This window comes from Lacerta agilis, chromosome 3 (genome assembly GCF_009819535.1).
Source record: "Lacerta agilis isolate rLacAgi1 chromosome 3, rLacAgi1.pri, whole genome shotgun sequence".
Taxonomy (NCBI): Eukaryota; Metazoa; Chordata; class Lepidosauria; order Squamata; family Lacertidae; genus Lacerta; species Lacerta agilis.
Genome location: NC_046314.1, coordinates 39,578,787 through 39,603,595, shown reverse-complemented (window position 1 = coordinate 39,603,595; position 24,809 = coordinate 39,578,787). Strand labels below are relative to the sequence as shown.

The 24,809-nt window shown below is 42.2% G+C and overlaps 1 long non-coding RNA gene and 1 other non-coding gene across 3 annotated transcripts; both read left to right on the top strand.

The window, feature by feature from the left end:
* Positions 1–18,929: 18,929 nt before the first annotated feature.
* LOC117043561 lies at positions 18,930–23,818 on the top strand. Of its 2 annotated transcripts, none has more exons than XR_004426202.1 (7): positions 18,930–19,040; positions 20,205–20,260; positions 21,385–21,444; positions 21,875–21,898; positions 22,106–22,208; positions 23,150–23,220; positions 23,537–23,818. It is a non-coding gene; the product is annotated as an uncharacterized LOC117043561 (long non-coding RNA). The 2 variants fall into 2 exon arrangements; XR_004426203.1 differs by having other exon boundaries at positions 18,939–19,051.
* Positions 21,945–22,018, top strand: LOC117044840. The gene has a single exon (XR_004426367.1). It is a non-coding gene; the product is annotated as a small nucleolar RNA SNORD50 (small nucleolar RNA).
* Positions 23,819–24,809: the final 991 nt, after the last annotated feature.

The following is a 24,809-nucleotide window of genomic DNA, read 5'->3' as shown; positions in this document are numbered from 1 at the left end:
ACATGACTAACTTAGTTTCATTAATTTTAATGGGTCTATTCATTGGATGCCGTGCATGGTCTGGCCATATGCAGCGATGCTCTGCTAACCTTCCCTTGTCCCTGATATGATGACAGCATGGTGTGTGCCCCCCTCCACCAGTATTCCATATACAGAAGCCAAACAGACTGGCAGATGAACATTACTTCAAGTCTGGCAATGAAACTGTATCCCTACACCACACTGGAGGGCAGCAGGCTAATTTAGAGGATTGAGGACACACTATGCAGTACAAACAACTCTGTTCTCTAATGCCTTGTTGCAACTCTCACCCATATCTGCCGCTTGAGTCGGTTATCTAGCTCTACCCAACAATAGAGCTGGCCATGTATGGTCTTCATAATCAATTGTTGATAAATTTTACAGCAGTTGTCTGGCATCTGACTAAAGCTAATTGCTTTTCCTTTTGAAATACTGTCTTTGCCTTCAAATATGTTTTCAGCTCCCGATCTATAGCTAAGGCGGCAGCAGATATCTAAAAATAGTGTGGCTCATGGAGTTCTTAAGAAGTAGTTAGGTTTTGTAGCTACAGTGGCTCTGCCTAGAACAAATCACCTCTGACTAGTCACATTACATGCAAATATTTATGCCCTTGAACAAACTGTTTGCATCTAATTACAAAACATGATTGCAATTAATAAAGTGTTTAAAAAGACCCAAACTCTGTGCTCTAGGGATTCATGGGTGCACCAGTGACCTTGCCTGTTATTATAAATGAAAGCTCTCTTTTCCAGCATGAAACAATGTCACCTGCTAATGAAATAGTTTGACATTTTGTATATATGTGTCTATCAGATGGCATTCTTTTGCCTTTTCACAGCCAATTAAATTACAAAGTGAGGATGAAATGAGCACAGCTTCCCATCTCTCCACAACTCTTTGAATGTGTAGCTGGGCAGGGGGAATCTGATGTGATGTTGTTGTCTTTGTGTTTCCCAGCCAATAGAATAATGCAAAGAAAGAGAGTGTTAAAAAAAAAGCAAATCCATGTGTTCGCATCATAATACACATCCCCCCCCCAACTCCACTTCGTTGAGGAGATGAAGAGGGAGACTTGGGTCAGTGGTGCAAACATGCTGCCCAAATCATATAGTTTCAGCTGGCTGGACTTCAAGTATAGGATTCCACATCTACGGGTGGTATGTGTTTTGTATTAAAAAAACAACAACTCCTCAGCAGATTGTAGCAAGACATGGTGGGGTAAAGGAGCAATGTTCTTCCTTAGAGAAAAAAAATCAGTTAGAGACAAAAGCATCCACAGAGAGACCAAACAGTTAACACTACTGTGCACTTACAAAAAAAACTTCCCCATGAAATATCTCCCCCTCTGCAAAAAAACAACAAAAAAGTATGAAAATAAAAGGGCATAAAATGTTTTAACTTGTGAGTGTATTGCATTGAAATGATGAACTGCAGAGCTTTGCATAAGCAGCTGTATACATGACTGATCTTGCCATTTTCTCTACAAGCTCTCCATAAATTCAGGCCTCCTGTTGGCACCAAACCGATGCCCTAAATGCACCATAAGTAATCTGCCATTTCAACAGTAGTAGCTGGGCATTAAGTAGCAGGGGATTCTGTCAAGCGTTCCCTAATGACAGTCAGTAGCGTTCTCGTTCACATCATTTACAAGATTAAGGAGCACACTTCCAAGTTTACTTGTGTCAAATGATGGAGAAAATATATACAAATAATCCTCGTTACTCTATTTTCTGAAACTGACAGCTTAATCAGTTACAGCTGCCATTTGAAGGAGTTTGCTAGGAATTCACAGCAGTTCATTTTCTGACAAGACAAACAACACGTTGTTGGTAGGAACAAGAGAGATATTTAAGTGGCTTGTATGGTGAGGTATAGCAGCTAGAGGCCACAGGGCCAAATTCAGCCATCTGAGGGGTGCCATCTCCCCTCTATAGAGCAGGCAGAGGAGTACTTGTTTAAAAGCACATGGTTCATTATGATTAAATTCAGCATTCCCATCATGGATACCATAGAAATTTATTAACAGTATTAATACATTGATTAAAAATATCTATTAACCATTCAAAAACTTAGCCTGGTTATTTGTTTCATTTTGTTGACTACACACACACACACACAGAGAGAGAGAGAGAGAGAGAGAGAGAGAGAGAGAGAGAGCAATTGAATACTCACATTACAGTGTTGGGAGTACACACGGCCACTTTGCTTGACAGCATTCAACCTAGGAAGGGAAAAACACAATCAGAAAATACAGGTATGATATAAGGACAGACACATCATCAGCGTTCCTGGAAGCTCCACCAGCGCCCACCTCCGATGAGGCCACATGCCACCCACACATGGAGGGAGACAATGAACACACAGTCATTGGGACAGATCCTCATCACATGCTGCTGTTTGTTTCACTACAAAATGTGTATCAGGCATTTTATAAAGGCATGTTATTATTTCATAAAACATTTCCCTGTAACATTCTGAGGTCGTCGTCCCCGCTGCCGCCATCTTTGCTCATTTGTATTTGGTGAGGCGTCCTCTCCTGCCTCCTTAATTCTGAGCGCAAGCCAATATCTTTTAGGTAGGTAGCCCAAGATATCCTTCTGCCTAATCGGATGGACTTGTTCCCCTGTTCCATCAATTATTACCCCACTGGATCCATGCAAAATGAATCCTGCCGAGATGGTTCAGGGGCTGAGCTTATCTATTAAAAAAAAACACGATTCCCATTTTAAAAGAGCTAAAGCAATAGGATTAATAATATTCCTCTGTTTCCCTAATGCACCAGCTCATCCGTGGGAGATATTTAAGAAACATTTCAGCATCTACTTGCTTGTAAACATGCCTGGCTGGTTTGTTTCCTTCTCTAATCCGTTCCATAAAGGTAATCTTCCCCAACCAGGTTCTTCATCCCTACCCATTGGCTATGCTGATTGGGGCTGGTGGAAGTTTGAATCTAAGAACAATGGGAAGCCACAGCTTCTCCGCCCCTGCTGTGTAATATACTACATTCAACAGGGGTGTGGAACTGTTTTCCGCCTGAGGACCACATTCCCTCATGAGCAGCCTTCCAGAGGCCACATTCCAACAGGGGGTGGAGCCAGAGGCAAAAATGGGTGGAGCAATGGATGTAAATCTTACCTTGCACAGTAGACTACATTCTAGCTGCATGGAAGCATCCGAAAGTTCCCTATCCCTGCTTACGAGATCTTTTTATTCCTAAAAAAGAGAAGAAAGTTCTCAGAATCCTTCCTAGCCATAAGCATAAAGCAGTGAAAGCTGTTGCTTTATTGTAGGAAACAGTTATTGGGTAAGTGGCAGAAACCAATAGAACATTTTCACTCTGGTAAAAAAAAGCAGAGTGTTAACCACCAGACACAAATTTGTCACAGGAAAAGGGCGGCTTGACATTTCAGATATTAAACATTATTATGAAGCAACAGAGCTCCAGGCTTTAGCACAACCTTCCTTAGCCTGGTTACCTCCAGATGTGTGTGAGGTGTTGGTTTTTTAAAATCTTCAATACTAGCTATATCTGGAGTTCCAAAGGTTGCCCATGCCAATTATACAGAGTGTATGAGAGGGGAAATGATATGCCCCTTTTGGCTGATCTATGGCAATGAGTAAGAGGGCTGAGCTGAAGTGCTTTCCTGAACTTCTGCACCCTTTTTTATACTGTGCTGTTGATGGGACATTTTGGAGTGAAGAAGAAGAAGAGTAGAAGAGTTTGGATTTGATATCCCGCTTTATCACTACCCGAAGGAGTCTCAAAGCGGCTAACATTCTCCTTTCCCTTCCTCCCCAGCAACAAACACTCTGTGAGGTGAGTGGGGCTGAGAGACTTCAAAGAAGTGTGACTGGCCCAAGGTCACCCAGCAGCTGCATGTGGAGGAGCGGAGACGCAAACCCGGTTCCCCAGATTACGAGACTACCGCTCTTAACCACTACACCACACTGGTGACAGTGGTGGTTGTGTGAAAAGACATGGACTCTGCATGAACTTACTGGTGGTCACAGGCCGCATCCACACCATATATTTAAAGCACTATGACATCACTTTAAACCATGAGTAGGCAAACTAAGGCCTGGGGGCCAGATCCAGCCCAATCGCCTTCTAAATCCGGCCTGCAGACGGTCCGGAAATCAGTGTGTTTTTACATGAGTAGAATGTGTGCTTTTATTTAAAATGCATCTCTGGGTTATTTGTCGGGCATAGGAATCGGTTCATATTTTTTTTCCAAAATATAGTCTGGCCCCCCACAAGGTCTGAGGGACAGTGGACCGGCCCCCTGCTGAAAAAGTTTGCTGACCCCTGCTAAACTGTCATGGCTTCCCTAAAAGAATTCTGGGAGCCGCAGTTTGCTAAGGGTTCTGAAAGTTGATAGGAGATGCCTTTCCCCCTTTGCAGAGCGACAATTCTCAGAGTTCCCGGGTAAGAGGGATTGAATGTTACATCACTCTGGAAATCGTAACTCAGTGGAGAGCATAGGGGGCGGGGGGGGGGGAGAATATTTGCTTCGTGATAATGCCATGTGACTCTCTGCCCTCACTCTAAAGTCTGCCAGGGGGAAAGATGGCAACTGCTGCTGCTGCTGCCAGGAATCCAGGAACACAGGAAGCTGCTTTTGAATGATTAGTCCATCTAACTCAGTATTATCTTTCCTGATTAGGTAGCATCTCTCCTAGGTTTCAGTCGTCCCCAACCGTACCTGGAGATGCCAGGGGTTGAGTCTGGGGCCTGCTCTCTGTGAGGCTTGGGCCCCACCATTGAGCTTTGGGACTTGGCCCCATCAAGCAGGTGATTGTAGCAAAACAGCTGATTTTGTGGATTCTTTTATACATATGCCCCAAAGCCCTCCAAAGTTCATGCCGAAAAAGTTCTGTGTAGCTCCGAATAAAACAGCAGCAATAAAATGGATATCTTTTAAAACAACAGAAAGCCATAACTGGGAGGCAGTATGAGGGTGGGGAGGCGGGGAGGGAGATGGATCAACATAGCATCTCTGGTACTTCTGCTAAGCTTTTGAAAAATCCATAGGATTAATCTTCTGTATTCTGCTTTTGAATTCTGCGTTTTAATTCTATACAGAGCATAGGGAAAAGCCTACCTGTTTAAAAAAGATATACATAGCCATGGTGGAACAATCTCTGTTCTGATCACAAATCTGCTGGAAATCGGCAAAGCCGAGAGCTTTAGTTAAGCAGGGATTTATATGACTGAATAAAACCACAGAACTTATCATCCCCTTGTCACAGGGAGCAGTACTCCCAAATCAGAGTGAGCAAGCTGTAAGACTTGAGGCAAGAGATTAAATTAATTTACCTGCGTTGCTCTGCTATCATAAGCATCCCTTGCTGCTAGAGCAATCAATTGTGTCGCCTTTAAATCAAAAGCCTGCCCCACATATGGGGCTAGACAGTACCTTGGTTCGCCAGGGCCCCATCTGACCTCGCAAAGAAAACAGTGGGAAACAGACCACATTCAAACAGCCAATGCAAATTAAAGTCAGCACTGGAATCCTGCCTTTTCACCTCCAGCTATGGGTATAGTTTAAATTTCATTCTGATAAAATGCCGCAGTCTTTGGCTGACTCTGAACCTAATTTGTTGTAACTGAGCCAGAGAAGGATTAGAAAGTCTAGTGCAGCGTGTTTCATCGCAGGTCTGGTAACTGCATCTTTTTTCCATGTCTGCCCACCACCACCATCAACACCCCCGGGGAAAAGAAAGAATGCATTCCTGACCTACAGTCCTTCCCATTCTAAGTATGATGAATGAATGCTTAAAATATAAACTCGTAGTTTAGTAAGACATATTCAAAGGGGCATGGTGGGGGGAACGAGCTATTTATAATATATTTCTAGATCAATCCAGGTACTGTATTTACTTGTCCTGTGCCAGTTTCCTTAGTCCTTTGCAAGTAATCAGTTCAGACTGCTGTAAAAAGCCCGAATCTACCACCTTCTGAGGGAGTCCATTCCACTGTTGAACAGCTCTTACCATCAGAAAGCTTTTCCTTATGTTTAGCTGGAAACTCCTTTCTTGTAACTTGAAGCCATTGCGTTCGGGTCCTGCCCTCCGGAGCATGAGAAAACAAGCTTGCTCCATGTGGCAGCCCTTTAGATATTTGAAGATGGCTCTCATATCTCCTCTCAGTCTCCTCTTATCCAGGCCAAACATACCCAACTCCCCCCAAGCATTCCTCATTAGGAAGACAGACAGAAAACAGGTAGCCCTGCACACACTGACTTCATCCCACCCATCACCCCAGCCCCCAAGAGAACAACAGCTTCTAAAGAATGCAACCCTTGACAAAATAAAAGGCTTCTCTAAATCCACCCAGGTCTGTTCACCATCATTATCTGCCTGCAATCTGTAAACAATCGTAGCAGCCTTATACTGGAAACTTGGCATCATCACAACCAGTATCCATTAAACATGCATTAAACATTAGTTATGGATAGCGGTAAGAACGTGCAACTGGCAAGAGTAAGAATCAACAGTGTCAGCAAGCACAGAGGACAGAAGAACTAGTCAGCGGATGAGGATTAGTGAGGGCAAGAATCCTTTCTCATCTCCTGAATCTGAAAACAAAATCACAGGTTCTCTTACTACCAGTATATGCCAAATCCTCCCTGCTCCCCCACTTCTGTGGCTGTGCACACACTATACTTTCAAAGCATATTCAGAGCACATTATTTCAAAGAATTCTGGGCGCTGTGGTTTGTTAAGGGTTGCTGGGAATTGTAACTCTGCCTGGGGTAAACTCTAGTGCCCAGGATTATCTTAGGGTTTAAGGGAGTAGAGTGTGTACATGGCCTTAGGTGTAAGCCAGGTTGGGAAAACGGTGGCCTTCCCAAATGTTGGTAGACCCATTGCCCAGACCGGCTGGGACTGAGGAGAGTCAGGACTCAGCTACATTAGTAAAGAAAAAGCATTTTATATGCATTTTAACACCATGACACCAGATGGCGCTGTGGAGTTCCGTCTTTCGCCAATGTGATTTCGCACATTGAGGTTTACAACGCATTTTTCAAAATGCTTTTTTGATGCGTCTAGATCCAGCCGTGGTGTCCAAAACCTCTGGAGAGCCATGTGTTCTCCATTCCCCTGGGATTTCAGTGAGGGTGTTATTTCTAATAACACGCACAGAGGTAACTTGCCAGTGAATAGCGCTGATTGACTATGCATGTAACCTGACACAAAAAAAGGTGTCAATTAGTTTCAAATGATGCAATTGTGAATAAAGTCAATATGTACCGGTATGTGAATAAATAAAATTGTTCAGAAGCAAAATGAAAAACCACTTGAGGTTTTTTTTTATGACGCATGTACATCTTAACAAGCACCACCTTTCCTTCTTGTGAGCTCCCATTCAAGTATTTAAGACTCTGTATTTTATGAATGGCTGGTGAATGGTTGCTGTCTGGTTCTGTGTTCATTGCATGCCTGAATGTTGCTCAGGGCATAGAGTTTGTATGTGCATAGAGAGAAACTATATATTAGAGAAAATGACTCTAGAATAACTTTTCCCCTGACATGCTTGTTGTCTATCCACAGGACTTTTGTGTAGAGAAACTAAAAGTTTTCTATGTGCAGAAGTATTCATTTATGTGAATATCCCTCAGCACTCTGAAGTGGTTCGATCCAGACTCAGGTTTACCATCTAGGCCTATGTGTGCATGTGTACAAATGCAAGTACACAAATTAACAAGGCCTTGGGAATGGGAGAACTCTCTGGAGATACGTATATAGATCCTTTCCCATCTTGTTCTCTCCAGTTCCCTCTCTCTCATTTTTCAGAGTCAGAATTCCAGCAGTAAGCATACTGATGTTGATTTATCACATAATATGCCGCTGATGCAAAAAAGTGACACATATCCCATGCGGAGTGACCTTGCAAAGTAAATAATATTGACAGAACTGTGTCAAGAATGAGAAGCACAGGCGGCAGCACAGTGCAGGTTTCTGCATGTTTTTAAAAAATCAATTCATGATACGCAGGAAAATAGAGAGGAAAATAATTGAAGATGGGCTTGCGGCTGTAAACAGCAGCTTATATAGAGTCCTTCCCCTCCATAATGTGACCATGTCTTGGTGCTATTATTAGCAGATGACATTATTGATGATGTCATTGGCTGCTACTGTTGAGGTGAAGGAATATGCAAGGCGATAACTTAAGGACATGGGCTACAGTGTTACAGAGGGGAAGAAGGTATCCCTGGTGTTTTGTTGTGACCTTATGCTTCTTTAACATGATTCATCCTTTGCAAGGGAGAAAATAAAAACTTGGCATGCAGTACCAAGATTTGCATTTCATCTTTATTAACAGGTTGTCATAGTAACACAAAACCCAAAACTAAATAAAATTATTGTATTAGTCTACTTTTGTATGGACCTTTATACCTCCTCCAGAGGAGGGCAACCAAAATGGTCAAAGGCCTGGAAACGATGCCTTATGAGGAACGGCTTAGGGAGCTGGGTATGTTTAGCCTGGAGAAGAGAAGGTTAAGGGGTGATATGATAGCCATGTTCAAATATATAAAAGGATGTCACATAGAGGAGGAAGAAAGGTTGTTTTCTGCTGCTCCAGAGAAGCGGACACGGGGCAATGGATTTAAACTACAAGAAAGAAGATTCCACCTAAACATTAGGAATAACTTCCTGACAGTAAGAGCTGTTCGACAGTGGAATTTGCTGCCAGGGAGTGTGATGGAGTCTCCTTTGGAGGTCTTTAAGCGGAGGCTTGACAGCCATCTGTCAGGAATGCTTTGATGGTGTTTCCTGCTTGGCAGGTGGTTGGACTGGATGGCCCTTGTGGTCTCTTCCAACTCTATGATTCTATGATTCCTCTGTATACAAGACTACACCATTCTGCTCCATATTAATTTATTCCAGAATAGTTTCCACCTGCAACTATTCCAGACTCGCAATCATTAATGTAGCTTAGAAGCCACGCATCTGTCTGCATTGAAAAGTATTTTTGTAGGAAGTGATAAAACATATTTTGACATGTTTAGGCTCTCTGATATTAGACACGTATAGCTTGGCTTATTTGTCTCACAACACAAGCTTATCCACATCTATTCAGAAGTGAGGCCCGCTGAATTCAGTGAGGCTTACTTCCAGGAAAGTGTGTATACAGATTAGAGCCTTAAAGAGTACCTGTGTTAATTGAGCTTAAAAGTGACTACAGAGAATCAGAATCCAGTTTATTTTTTAAAAAAAAACTATCCAAAAAATTTAAAAATAATGAGGAAGGTCTTTAAGCACAATGAAATAGCATTAAATAAAATGTAGAGAATGTATTTTGCCATCTGATCCTTACTTTAGTTTCACATTTGTAACCCTTTTTTTCTGAAAGACCTCACAATAAGAAGAGCATTCCATTCCATTTTTAATTTCTGTGCTGCCTTGCTGCATTATTGTACTCAAGGTGGCTGACAGCCCACAGAAACGATAAAATGTAAAACAAAAAACCACACCGCCGTCCTAACAGTTCAAAGGAGAACTAAAAGCAAGTTAACAAAATTCAGTAACCCATTTCTTACCTAGTAATAAATAGCAACAATGAAACAATACTTTGTAAAAAGGTAGTCGGAGAGCACAAGGTTAGGAATTTTTTGCAGCTCTAAGTAAAGGTCAAGTTTAGCCTTCCCAAAGTGGTCCACCTGCTGTTGGACTTCAGCTGCCATCAGCCCAAGCCTGTGTGGTCAATGGTCAGGGATGATGGGAGCTGGTGTCAAAGACCTCTGGAAGATGCCAGTTTGGGAAAGACAAGTTGTGAGGTCATGAACACGGCCAAAAAGAATATTCCTCTTACATATTTTATTGCTGTATTGTGTATATATGCCAGAGAGGTCCAACCAATTCCTGCTTCCCCAATATGTGCTTCTCTTTTAAAAGGTTTATTTCTTTTTTAGACATTAATAGCACAAAACTACGTACATCTACTCATGTCAGCAAATTTCACTGTGTGCAGTGGGGCTTACTCACAGGTAAGTGGGTACAGGATTGTAGCTTCAGGTACCTCGTGTACACATTAAGAATCTACATAAGGTCTAGGGGTGAGCTGAGAAAATTTTGTGTTTTCTACGATGGGGGTTCTACAGGACAGACTTTATTAGTCATTGCTAGATTCCCACAAAGAAGCCAAAGGGCACTATACAGTCTATCGCAAAAGGGATGCAAATTGGCCTGATCTAGCGTCTGAATGGAAATGGGTCATGGAGAATTAAATTTCAAAGCATACCTTTATGTGGGAAACAAAGATATCATCTTGCTGAAATAAAATTACCTTGGAAAGAAAACATTCTACTGTTTTGGAAGAAACAATTTGCAGTCAGTCATAGAACGCTTTACTAGATATAGTAACTTTGAGAATGACTATTTCTGTGTGTGTATTTTGAAGGAAAGGCGCATTGACTTTAGCATGTTTTTGTTTTGTTTTTTTTGTAATAACTACTTGTTGGATTTTAACAGATTGGCAATGTTTTCCAGATACACAAAACGGCTTATGCTTTCAGTTTGTCACATTTTACAACCTGATAGCAAAAATGCAATGCAAGACGAAGTGCCAAATCATTTTGCCCAATGCTGTATAATTAATTGTTTCTGCTTATAGAGAAGTGAATAATTTCATTTTCAGGGCGTAGGAAATGTGTCTGCTGTCATTTCACAGGAAATTGTACATAGAAGAAACACAGAGTGGCATAGCAATGGGAGGCAGCCGCCAGCTAGCAAGTTTTTAAGGAGAAGCTGGATGGCCATCTGCCATGGATGCTTTAGATGAGATTCCTGCATAGCAGAGAGTTAAACCAGATGACCCTCAGGGTCCCTTCCAACTCAGCAACTCTATGATTCTATTATTCTAATCTAAGTCTTTGCTAATTTGAGTCCCATATTGGGCAGCCACGTATTCCTCCATTGCAGGGGGTTGGACTAGATCAGGCTTCCTCAAACTCAGCCCTCCAGATGTTTTTGGCCTACAACTCCCATGATCCCTAGCTAGCATGACCAGTGGTCAGGGATGATAGGAATTGTAGTCCCAAAAAATCTGGAGGTGGCTCTGCTGAGACAAAGAGGGCAAGCTTTAGCACAGATTTACTTGTGATTACACTAATCAGTAAGGTAGAAAGGGGGTGCAATGGAAACTGAAAGGGCTGAAGAGAAACCGTGCTTAGGTAAATTATTTCAAATTTGTGTGCATGTTGATTGGTGGTGTTTACCATCATTCATCTCATGAATGAAAACTGGAGAATTCAAAAGAGGCTTGATGTAAGAACAAAACACATACAGCTGGTGGGGGTAGCTGGATCAGGACCATTGCGGCGGGGGCACAGAGTTTTAACCCTATCCCCATACATGATCCCTGTCATAATTTGTATCCTGACAGGTCTATTTGTCTGCTTTTTAAAAGCAATTATGACAGCAAGCAGGGCTGAGCTTAGAGAACCGGGAGCTGGGTGCTTGCCCTGGGTGCTGAGCTAAAGGGAGTGCTGGTCTGAGCTTGGGATCCACAGTGAGCTACAGGCTATGGGGAAATCAGTAACTGTTTTTAACCTTCCACCCGAGCTGCTTACAAACATGATTTTGCATCAATTAGCTTTAAAGTATGTTTGCTTTTGAATTTCCATTTGATGTCATTTGTCAGATGAATGAGACACAGCTTTGAGGCAGCATTACGATGAAGTACCGGTACTAACAAATCCAATAAGCACTATCAATGGGGGGGGGCATAAAATAGGTCAGGATCAGGGCTAGTGTAAAGGGCTCTAAGCCCAGCAGAGGACCCTACTGACATGAGCCCCCCCCCCCTGGGACTTGCTGTAATGAGGAGTCAAACTCACAAAGCGAGGGGAGCTCATGGAGTGTGTTTTGCCTTCCAAAACCCGGAACCAATATTTACCAGGAATGGATACAAAGAAAGCCAGGGAGGAAACCAGGAACTGGTTTTTGTTTGAAAGGACTGGGAGCTCGGTTCACTATTTTACACTTGGCTGCATCTGTCAGCCTTTGAGGTTCTCTGAAAAAACTGAGTAGCTCCAACAAGCTGGAAGTCCACCTGCCACTGCTATAAATGAAAGAGAAACCAAATCTACACAAGAGGTCAAATTCAATACTGCATAACTTTTGATAACTTTCAAAGTCTGGATGATCATTTCAAAATTAGTAGGTGGCATAAGCCTTGCTTATGTTTGACTTTTACAAGGTGGTTGCTAGGCTCAGTCACATAGTTACTAGAGCTCCATATTTCAGGCCAACGGTAACATTAAAAATTAAGACGCGCAGCAAATTTTAACAAGCACTGAACAAAATCTCTAAGCAGCCAGATAAATATCACCAGATGTGATGCACACCACTCACAGTGGAATGGTTAAGTGGCCAAATAAAAGGGTAAGGGGAGCTCTGAGGTGAAGAGACTATGGCCCCATCTGCACTGTATGTTTAAAGCAGTATCATACCACTTTAAACAGCCATGAGTGACTTTCCCCAAAGAATCACAGCAACGGTCGATTGTTAAGGGTGCTGAGAGTTGTTAAGAGACTCCCTTTCCTCTCACAGAACTTCAATTCTCAGTGTTGCCTGGGAAGAGGGTTTGATTGTTAAACCACTGGGGAAATGGTAGCTCTGTGAGGAGAATAGAGGTAGCCTAGCAGTGAACTCAGTTCTCCAAATGTAGCCAAAAGGACATCCCATACGAGAGACATAAGCACACTTGGGGGAATCCCAAGGTTTGCACAGATGCAAACCCTTAAGGGAGGGGGGGGCGGAAAGAGTCTGGTGAGGACTGAGCATTCTCAAAGGTCACAGAATGAGGACAGATCATGAGAGGAAAATGGATTGCAGTAACTAAAGGAAGTCATGACTGGCTAAACAGGAAAAGTCCACACTGCAATATTTCCATCTGAGTCCTACTTTGTTGTTGTTGTTAATAATGTTTCATCTTGCCTGACTCTTGGTTTAGAAAATTGGAAGCTTACTGTGGTCATTGGGCTGCTGTGAGTTTCCTAAGGCTACATCCATAAGAGTTTTCCTACTGCTTTAAACAACTCTGCCCATTTTCCCTTACTGCCCCTTAAGCCTGGAACTCTCTCCTTATCCATTTCCCCTTTATGTCATGCCTTTTTGAATTGTAAGTCTATGGGCAGGGATCGTCTTGTTTGTAGTGATCTGGGAGCCCTTTTGGGCTGAAGAGCTAGATAACAATGATCAAATACCGGTAAATAAAATAAGATTCCTTTGCTGGCCGTGTGTTCCTCTGCTGTGCCAAGTCATCATGGTCAATCTCATCTAGGCCTTTCCAGTAGAGGCATCACAGTGATGGGCTGTCATTATAGTGTGTTTGTATACAGACAAATATATGTTGACATAGAGTGGAAGATTTGTAGGATCTGTAAAATGAGATACCCCATTTCCCTCCCCATCACACCATGCTTGTGCAAAATCTTTTTATCCTGTATCCATTGTGTGAGAACTTTCACTACCTTTTCTAGTGAGGAATTATTATTATTATTATTATTATTATTATTATTACTTTCCTATCCAAATGGTTTAAGGATAGGTTTTTATTTCCATCACATTTTTTTCATTACTTTTTAATAAATAAAATAATATTATAGAATCCGTCAGAGAAAACTGTCAATCTCAAAACAGCCAGTGAATATAGTGAACACAACTTATTTCAACATATTCAGTCATCATCTTTTAACTAGAGTGTCCTAGAATGGGTTTGCCAGTTGAGACGAATTCAATCAAAAACTTCAGATTAATTTCAAACCTCTTTCTCACACAGGAATAGCAAAAGAAATAGAACAGGTTCCAGAAATCTACTGTATTTGGCTTAAACGGAGTAACTGCGGTAAATACCTTGTGTTTAATTGCCCCCTACCGGTCATAAGTGCATATTGCTGTCCAAACGAGTAAAGCCATGGTGAATGAATATCTTGAAATTAAGAGACATTTCCTCTGATTCTAGATTTCAGATTAAGAGTGCTGAAATCCTGCACATTATGATCTGATTATTTCCTGTTCCATTTTCATACTCTTCTTTTGTAATACTCTCTTAACAACTCACCTGAAGATACATTAAATGAATTCTGAAAGTATGTCCTGAAGAGTGGTGTACTGTACTTGAAATATGTGCAAAGTTTGCTATCTGGGATCCATAAAATTTAATCAATGTTTTCAGGCCAGCAATGTGATCCTCCTAATGTCCAACTCTGGGCAGCTCTGTATTTGTGTAGCACCTCACTATTTACTTACTTACTTACTTATTTACTTACTTACTTACTTACTGCATTTGTATTCCACCTTCTTCTCCCTGTAGCTCAAGGTGGTGGAAATGGTTCTGCCGCTCATTTAATCCCAACAAGAACTGTGGGAAGAAGGTTAGACTAAGAGGCAGTGACTAGCCAACGTCACCCAAGTGAGCTTAAGGCCAAGTGGGGATTTGAACCCTAGTCTCCCAGGTCCAAGTCCAACACTTTAGTTTGCGGACCATACTATTTTAAATTGTGAACCACAACTCAAAACACCACAAGCTTGATTAGATCCATTTTATCTCTTGTAGGGTTATTGTGGTTGGAGAAAGGGTGGAATACACATGGAATACACACAATTTTTGTATGGCATTACACAGAGACCAGAGCTGAACCAGAAACTGATCACATCTGCTTTATCTCAATGTGTAGTAACTTACCGTATTTTTCCGTCTATACGGCGCCCCCATGTATGACACCCCCAAATTTTGGATATTATTTTTAAGGAAAAAAACCTAGTCTTATACATGGAATAATACGGTATTTTTATTTTTCATACTTTGTCCCAGATGGGCCATTGTACACTGAACATTTCCCCTCAGATACAAAATTTCAGAATTCTCCTTTGCATACCTTTTCAGTTAATGGTGCTGGCAATAAACATTGTAAAAAATAATAATCCCTGCCTCAGTCTGCTTGGTAATAACTGCAGTAATAGCTCTTGCACCTATGATGATCACTGACAGTGTAGCTTTGTGCTGAGCAGTCTCAAGTTGTTTACACAGAAGCCTTTGCACAAAGAACCTTTGACAAGGCTCCAATTATTATTTCATTCCTTTTATAGCTGGAGGAGTTTAATAGCAATCAGAGACTGTCAGAGTTTGGTTAACATATCCAGTGTGTGAAGGAAGGAAGGAAAGATAAACTTTGGGTATGATCTGGTAATGGAAGTTTTTCTGCTTATCTTACTAATAGCCTCAGCTATGTGGATGTAATTCACAACATTTATTATATTAACTTCCAGGGAATATAAAATAGTGCACTTTGAGTTATGATATGAAACTAGGCACAAACATAGTAACCCACTCTAAACACACACACATGCCTCCCTAGTAATACCTTTTTAGACTGTATACTTCTGTATTTCTTTGTTCTATGTGAAACAAGCTTCGGTTATATAGCTAGGCAGGGATAGCAAATCTGTAGCCTTCAGATGTTGTTAGATTCCCATCTGCCTCAGCCAGCATGCCCAGTGGTCAGGAATGATCAGAGTTGTAGTCCAACAGCATCTAAAGGGCCACAAGTCCCCCTTAGTTGAGCTTGGGTATAGCAGCTATGCATGCTGCCATGGGCATCTCATGATTGACATGAGATGATGTGGGTCTGAATCCACATCTACAATGCTGTTCAGGTCCAGCACCAGAGGTCAGTGGGCACCAAGTAAGAAGCTCATTACTGATCTTTGGAAGGCTCCAACTAAGCAAGCCATGAGGGCAAGGAGGAACAGCAACCTCTGCGCACCTTGACCTCTTGTTCTGGGAAGTGAGGTTAATTGGGCTGCTGCAGAGGTAAGCAGATGGGCAGCAGGCAACAGCGGTGAGGAGGTGGAGGACAAGGACGCTCCATAACACTGTAATCCAGAGGTCAGCAACCTTTTTCAGCCATGGGCCGGTCCACCATCTCTCAGACCATGTGGTGGGCCGGACTATATTTTGAAGAACTAATTCCTATGCCCCACAAATAACTCAGAGATGCATTTTAAATAAAAGGACACATTCTACTCATGTAAAAACACGCTGATTCCTGGACCATCCGTGGGCTGGATTGAGAAGGCGATTGGGCCACATCCGGCCCACGGGCCTTAGGTTGCCTACCCCTGCTGTAATCCCTCTCAGCCTGGTGCCACCTCAGTACCACCACCCTTCTTCATCATCCCCTGAGTGTTCTCTGTGTTGGGAAATGGTTCAAAGAGGGTCGGAGTTTGCAACAGTGCTTTGAGGCTGGTTTGGGTTACTTCAGGGAACTTGGTTGCTGCGTGGATGAGGAGGAAGGCAACACTCCTAGCTACTTCAAATTTCCCGAATCATGCTGAACACGTCAACACCTGTGTGCCAGAGGGTGAACCATCAGCAATAGTGGACTGCCATCTCCTGTTCATGGGCCTGACCCAATTATTTGGCAGTGCATAATAACCCTTCCTATTTAGCGCCTCTTGTAAGTATTTCCCATAAATACTAGAGTGCCCTCTTGTGTCTGAAGATTTTTTAGAGAGGAATGCAATACTGTACACAATTAAAAGCTCATGCTGATCAGTTAAGATATTGTATGATTATAACGGTATTGATTTCTTTTTATTCTCCTTGTCATCTGAGCCATAACCTCTTCTCAACCGACCATGACAACCAGGTCCTATGCATGTACTATGCCACATATATTGAGTTACTATTTCCTTTAATTTTACTAGCAATCCTGCTCTTCTTAGGTTGGTAAAATGTTGTTTTAATGTAGTTTGGGACTTTTTGATGGGATTCACTGAGCTTCTTTGCAATCTCCTTTTCCTCTTCAGTATACTGAGTACTTTGCTGCCTCAAAGTCCAGTCACCTTCCTAGCCAGTTCCTGTTTTTAATGTATTGATTTTTTTAAAAAAAAATTGTGGGTCTTAATGGCTCTAGTAATATTCCAAGTTGTTTTTTTTTATCCTTTATTGCCTGCGTTTATTTTACCAAAGTTTGTTTTCCTTTATGTTCTCATTTGGGCAGGTCTTCCATTTTCTGAAGCAAGCCTTCTTGCCTCCAATAGCTTCCCTGACTTTGCTCAAAAGATATGCTGGCATCCTCTTGTGGTGCCTTTCCCAATATGCAGTATGCATTGCAGCTGAATTTCTATTACTGTGGTTTTATATAAAACCCTAAGTGTTCTGGAAAGATTTGATCCTTGACTTCCCCCCTTTCAACTTCCTTTATACCAAATCCCTCATTTTGAGGAAGTCACTTTTGAAGTCAAATATGACTGTTCTGGATTTCATTACCCAACTAAAAACTATGGAGAGACCTGGTCTGAACAGAGATATTGGATTCATGTCCCATTATACATACTAAAGCTAATTTTGGTCATCTATCCCTTTAAAAATCCCTTGTCCTTCCCTGTGAAACCAACTGCCATAACAGTCATCAATAGTTATAAGGTTGAAGCAATCTTGCTGATGAAGTGTGTATTACACACGAAAGCTCATACCTTGAAAGCTTATATTTAGTTGATCTTAAACTTAAAGGTGCCACTGGAATTATTAAAAAAGATTTTTTAATCTTTCATCTTGTTATTTATTATGTTCTGGATTTCCTTAGCAATTGTCCACTTACATATATGTTAAATCTGATAGCACTGTGGTCACTGTTCCCATCTGATTCAACCACACTTACATCTTGTCAGTTCAGATCATCAGACAGGACCCCCTCCCTGTTGAGCGCCCAGCACCTACTGAATACTTTTATTTATTTATTCCAGCAGGTATTTTTAACTGAAGTCTGATGTAATCAATGTTAACTTTTTCTGCTATGTATTTATTGTATGCCACTTCAGAGGTGATTATAGTAAAGTGGTGTATAAGCTGTTTAAATAGTAAACAGTTAAATGCAATTTTTAAAATAATTGTATAACAAAGGAAAAAGCATGCTTGTATCTGAACATATTTTAATTGGCACAGATTTCAATATATAGCATCCTAGCAATAGGCTAATTTTATGGAGTTTAAAGCTAAGCATACAAATTCTAAAAGCATGCCTTGAAATCCATATTAACTGTAGTATGCTGTCGCGGGGAGAGAAAGGATGTTGTTGGCTGAAATCAAGTCCGATCCTGTATAGATCACTAGTGGAAGCGCCAACAGAAACGTGGTGTACAGATTGCCCACGATCATGAGGGAGCCTGCATCGGGGCAGGACATTGTCTCTTCGGCGTAGGGGAAGCGGAGCGGCTGTTATTCGTGGCTGCTCCACCCAGGTCTGAGACACATTACAGAGGGAAACATTGGTCGGGGGACCGGGGAGGCAAGAGGATGGAGCCGTGTAAACCCCTCCGCGGGTACTGTGAGAACAGACTCCTTTTGTCTGGATCTTCCCCGTGCAAAGAGGCAGACTGTCTTTGTATTGGTGCGCCTAAGTGACGGCTTAATTTGCCAAGTAACTGCAAAAAGTGACGACAGGAAACTTGCTCCCGAGTAGTACTGTTGAAGCATATGCAGTTCCTCTGAGTCAGCCTGGAGATTTCAGAGGGCCTGAAGGTAGCAAGTGGAGGAACGCCTCTCTCGGACCTTCATTCATTCATTCATTCATTCATTCAGTCCATCCTGCCCTGTGTGGGCTGGCAGTTTAGAAAAAGCCTGGCTCCCTTTTTAAAAGTCTTATTTGGTCCTACAGCCCCTCCACCACGAGGTGGCTACGGACGAAGGTACAGGAAAGTGGGATCGGATCATAAAGAAACAAAGAATCGTTCCAAGCGCCATGGAGGGAGACCCCTTGACAGCCTCGGCTTGAAACAAACCGCGCCTCTTTGCTTCTGCACAAGGAATGAAAAAAGGAAAAAGTCCACTCGAAAGGCCTGCCTTTCACCTCCCCGCCCCCCCCTCGCGCGCCATCTCCGCTCATCTCTCCTGCATCCAATGAGAGACGGGTAGGCGTGGCTAGCCTCGTTCTGCTCCGAGGATTCCTATATAAAGCACCGGGAGGCCGCTTGTTCGCTCTTTCGCCTGGACCTCGAGGAAGTAGGTGAGCTTTCGGTACGAAAGTAGCCGTTAAACGGAAAGGGCCGCCATTTTGTGGGTAGGGTGCGCATCGTCACTCGCGCTCTCGCTGAAAAAACGGCGCTTAAAAAAATTATTTTCGCGAGCTTTCCCTCGGCGTTAGTGCACCCCCTGCCTCGGTAGCTTTTGGGGGGCAACGAATGAAGGCGGCGTGGGGGCCGCGGGCGACGTGGGGCGCTGTGCGTGCAGGAATTTAGTGGTGGGGTGTTGTAGGCTGGCATTGGCAGGCTCCCTCGCACGTGGAGACTTGAATTAAGAGGATATTTTAAATGATGTGGTAAGGTGGGGGGGGGAGACCCCTGACTTATTGCACTGCTAAAAGGATTGAGGTTTTTTTTTTAACCCCACGTCTTTTCCCGCCGAAAATCGCTCTCCCACGTGTCCCCCCCCCTGCAAATTTGGAACAAATTAAAGTGGGGAAGCACGTAGTTACAGGTAGGAAAACCACGAGGCGGGAAGAGAGATTCTCGCCGCCGCCCTCTGGGGATCTCGTCTCCATTCCGCGGCTGATACTTTATAAAAAGCACGAGGGGGGAGGGCAAGAGAACGGACGAGCCCATTGTAAATAAATCAGGCTCTCAGGAGCAGTGTACTGTATATATGACTGTAATTCTTAGCAACGGCCCTAAGTGCTTGCTAGGATTTCTCCCAAATGAAATGAACGTGACTGAAATAGTTAGGGCTGGGATTGCCTTGGTTCTGGCCCATGGGGTCAGGAAGAGTCGGACACGACTAAGCAAACAATTTAACATATGCCAAAGTTCTAACATAATCAGACTAATTTCACAAAATCTTGACTTGCTAATCTGTCTTAGTAACTTTGTTCACCTGCTGATTAAGATTTCACTTAATCATACACTCAGAAGGGACCACGAGGGTCATCTAGTATAATCCCCTGCAATGCAGGAATCTTTGTCCATGACTTGAACCCACAACGCTGAGATTAAGACTCAAGCTTTACCAACTGAGCTCTCCCTTGGCTACACCTGATGCAGTGGACTTTAGTCCATGGAAGCTTGTGTCATAACAGTCATTATGTTGTCACAAGAGGTGCTTTTTGTTGTATGCTGCAAACCTGGTTAGCTGTGTAATCTGATTTTAACCCTGTCTTATTTTATCTCTGTTCCAGGAGCTATGGGACTAAGATTTGTGTTACTATTGCCGAGACGCAAAATGAGCTCTGTGGTATGTATCCAGTACTCTGCTTCAAAATACTTGTATACTTAAGCTAAGATTTTGAAAATACTCCAGATATTAGTCACATTGCAGCCAACTTTAAGTAGGCGTTAGACATTTGTGTACTTGGAATCCCTATTTTGGACAATAGTGGCATTACCTTATTAAAACACCTCTATGTGTGTGCTTGTCACTATCCTGCAAATGAATTGCTGAGCTGAACCTTCAGCTGGAACCTTCTGACTTGTACCACATGTTCTTAACTATATACAACACTATAGCTCAGGTCATAGTATCCTGGATGCATAGTTCATTTTCTGAACATTAATGATGATGGTTTTAAAGGGGTGCCTGCTAAGGGAGCAGTCCTAACTCTGGAGGCATGCTGATGGTAGGAGTTTGGAATTTGTGGAGATTTCCCTCTGCTGTGCTTTCTCTGCCATTGCAAGCGCTTCTGTGTTTGCCAAAGAAGCATTGGCTATTGAGTTCCTGCTGGCAATAACTTGGAGTAGAGCTGGGATCCACCGTATCCTATCTCAGCCCATATACTGGAAAGGGACCCAAATTGCTACAGGATAGCTGTTTCTGCCTGGAGCTGCTACAACAAGCATTGCAAAAATAATGCCCTAACCAACAAGGCAGCAGGACTTTAGATGTGCTACAGTGGTACCTTGGGTTAAGAACTTAATTTGTTCTGGAGGTCAGTTCCAAACATGAAACTTCTTAACCTGAGGTACCACTTTAGCTAATGGGGCCTCCCGTGCCACCGCTGCGCGATTTCTGTTCTCATCCTGAAACAAAGTTCTTAACCCGAGGTACTATTTCTGGGTTAGTGGAGTCTGTAACCTGAAGTGTCTGTAACCTGAGGTACCACTGTACTGGACATTAGATATATATATATATATATATATATTTTGACTGCATCAAACCAACATGGCTACCTATCTGAATCTAGAAGCCTGTTAGAGTTGTTCTACCCATGCATTAAAATACAGAATTGAGGCAGAAGGAATTAATTGTTTTGTGATGAATCTTGTTTGCTAATTATGAGTCACAGATTTTGTATTCCCTGACTTAATTCTTGTGTATTACTACTTTTCCTGCTTCTGAACTTTATAAAATTTTATTTTCAGATTATGAAAACACCAACATACATAGAAAAGTATTCTATGGAGAATAGTGGAATTTCTTAGGTATGTTAAAATGCTGTTTGGAGACTAAAGTCATTAACTGTAAGGTTACTGTTTGGGAACTCAAAACTGCTCCCTCCTCAGCTTTTGTAAGAGAATGAGAGATTGAGAAACTAGGGAGAGGGAGAATTCCATTGCGGTAACTTAAGTCACTGTAGTGTGGCTGAACTAGTGAACACCATAAGAGTTCTGCTGGATTAGACCAAAGGTCTACCTAGTCCAGCATTCTTTTCTCAGTGCCCAACCAGATGTGCATGGAAATCCCACAAGCAGGGTGTGGATGCAGTAGCAGTCTCCTGCATGGTATCCTCCATGAATTTGTTCCATTTTAAAACCACCACAAGTTGGCAAGACATCACTACATCTTTTGGGTGTGAATTCCATATGTTGAAAGTATGTGAATAAATACATATTGCATTTTTTTTCTTTTCAGGCTTGAAGCTACTTTATCCGAAAGGTATGTGAGTTAAATTTTCATATTTAGAATGTATTGGCATTGGTTCAACCAGTGATGAGCCTATCCCGAACCTGATACAGTTTGATGAAAAACTGCCAATATGGATCCGGCTTCTGAGACTACCATCAGTAAACCAGTGTTTGATATGTATATAATCTACCAAATGCTGTTGACGCTGATGCTACTTTCTCTATCTTTCACTTACAGGTTATAGCAGCTGAAATCCAGGCAGAAGTTGGGATGTGTTTCATCCATGGTCCCCAGTTCTTTATTCCTAACATGCATTAAGCAGATGAAATGTCTTGAATTGGTAAGTTGTATTCAAATGGGCAGGGGGGACATGCTGGTGTGGTGCCACTGGAAGTGCCTTGGTGCAAAGTTAAGTCTCTAAAACTTTCCTTGTGGACTTTTCCAAGGCAAGTGTTGGGTGGCTAGTAGGTTGCTGTTACTGGACAGTGATCTGAGCATCTTGCAAGCAGTAGCTGCACCCTACCAGCCTTTGGTGAAGGGCCAGCAGAATTGTTTTGCTGATGTGCCTAAGACAGTACAGCCAGGAGGGGGAACCTTTTGGTCCTCCAGATATTGGAATTCCACCAGCCCCAACAGAGTGGTTAGGAATGATGGGAACTGTAGTCCAGTAACATTTGGAGGGTGACAGGTTCTATATGCCTTCTCTGTAGACATCTCCATGAAAACTATCAAATAACATGCTGGCTTCGTCTCTAACAACTAGTAGCTTCAAAGTTGGAGAAGATAGTTTGGTAGTTTTCACATTTGCCAGATTGTGGTGTCACACTTGATGCAGACAGGCATTATGAGAGCCTGTAAAAATCTTGAACTGGGCTGGCTTGTTTTATGTTATTAGAAGGCCTCTATAATATATGACAATAACGCATGCAGTTTGCAACAGAATGTACATCACATTAAAGCTTCCAATACTAACATGCCTTCCAACTGTTGGGGACTAGAATTCCCATCTGCCCCAGCTAGCAGCGTCATGCTTCCTGTGATCAGTGGTCCAAAACATCCAGAGGGTCCCAGGTTGATGAAGTCGGCTTTGTTGGGCTTCAGTTTGTTAGCTAAGGCCAAACAAGCTTTTATCTTTCTAATTGCCATTTAACCTCTGAGCTCAGTGTATAGACATGTGTCATAAAACAGGACTCTTAAGGCATAAATGTTCCAGGTTTTTAATTAATATTTCCCTGTTGAATATAAAAGTTAGTAAAAGTTTCATCATTGCTTTCTGAACAGGGATAGGACAGAGACCGAAGCCTGTAGGCGGAAGACTGAATTCCTTTTTACAGTGCCTATTGCAAAAACAGGTAAGAAAACGTTGGCACATGTTGATCTGCCAAGCACTTGAGAATCAAAAGTAGCAACCAATAAAAACCATATCAATGTTTGAAGTGGACTCTTGATACGAATGAAGCTCCAACTGAATTATATTGAAAACAACAGTTGAGAGCCACCAGGATTCACAGTAATAAGACCTGAAACATTAAATAGTTCAGACTAGGAAAAAGAGTATGTTGCTTAAATGTATTTCTACTGCTCTTAAATTATTGACCTAGAGTACAGTAGATGTTCTAATAATTTATCTGCATTAATCGGGTTTTTTAAATTGTGTTTATTTTTCAGTGATAACCTTGTTTGATGCATTTACTTCTTATCTGGAATCTACCTGAATGAAGTTGCAGCGTGCATATGTGCCTCCATTAAGGAATATCAGATCAATAAACAAGGAAATAAAATGAAAAGCTTTCTTGCAGTTAAATGCTTATAACAATTAAATGTACAATGGCTTTGCTATATTCAAAGTTTGATGTACTCAAATGATTTTTTTATGTCATGGGATCTTATGTGGCTCTTGAGAATGAAGATTGAAGCAATGTTTCAGAATAAAGCTTTACAATCATTGTATTTTAGTTATTTTATGTATTCTTACTGAAGAAACTTTCCTGAATAATTTAATAGGTGGAACTGAAGCAGCTGCAGCACTAAAATGGTTTTGGTGTGTGTGTGTGTGTGTGTGTGTGTGTGTGTGTGTGTGTAGTTGGCATCTGCAGATGAAGGTGTCCAGTTGTGCTGCTGCGGATACATCATGTAACATTAACTCAAAAAGCAATAATAAACCAAATACTATCCCTAATTAGCATATAAACTATTTTCCCACTTCAACCTTCCTAGCCCACCTCCGCAGAAAGTTTCTGTAACATCTGCAGGATCATCAGATCCAACTGACTGCTGCTGCATTTTACCTGGATTAAGCTTCAGATAATCCAAAACGGTGTTTCATGTGCTGTTCTAGTTTGCCAGAAGCGGCTTAGTCATGCTGGCCACATGACCTGGAAGCTGACTGCGGACAAATGCCGGCTCCCTTGGCCTATAGAGCGAGATGAGCGCTGCAACCCCAGAGTTGTCCACAACGACCTAACGTTCAGGGGTACCATTACCTTCAATCCAAAACTCCCCAAGTAGCATTTTGGAGCGTCCATTGCCTCCTTGAGATACAACTGTAAATGAGTGGTAGAGCTGTCATTTGCATACCACCATGAAATTGGATGGCTTCAATGGTTTTATATAGATGTTGCCTGGAGGACCCACCTACTGGAGAGGGCCTTTTCTGTGGAACTCCATTGGAATTTAACCATTACTCTTGTGTTTTTAAAACCAAGACATAGGCTTTCTGCAGGCATCAGCCCTATCACTAGAACTGAATCTTGCTGTACATATTTTAAGGCCCCTGCTGGTGGAGATGCTCCTTTGGGTATACAGGGACAAAGCCATTTAGGGTTTTAAACACCGAATTGTGCTCAGAAGCATAATGGGAGCCAATGTAGATCCTTATGGCCAGTGTTATATGGTCCTGGTGGCTGATCCAAGTCACCAGTCTAGCTGCTGCATTCTGGAT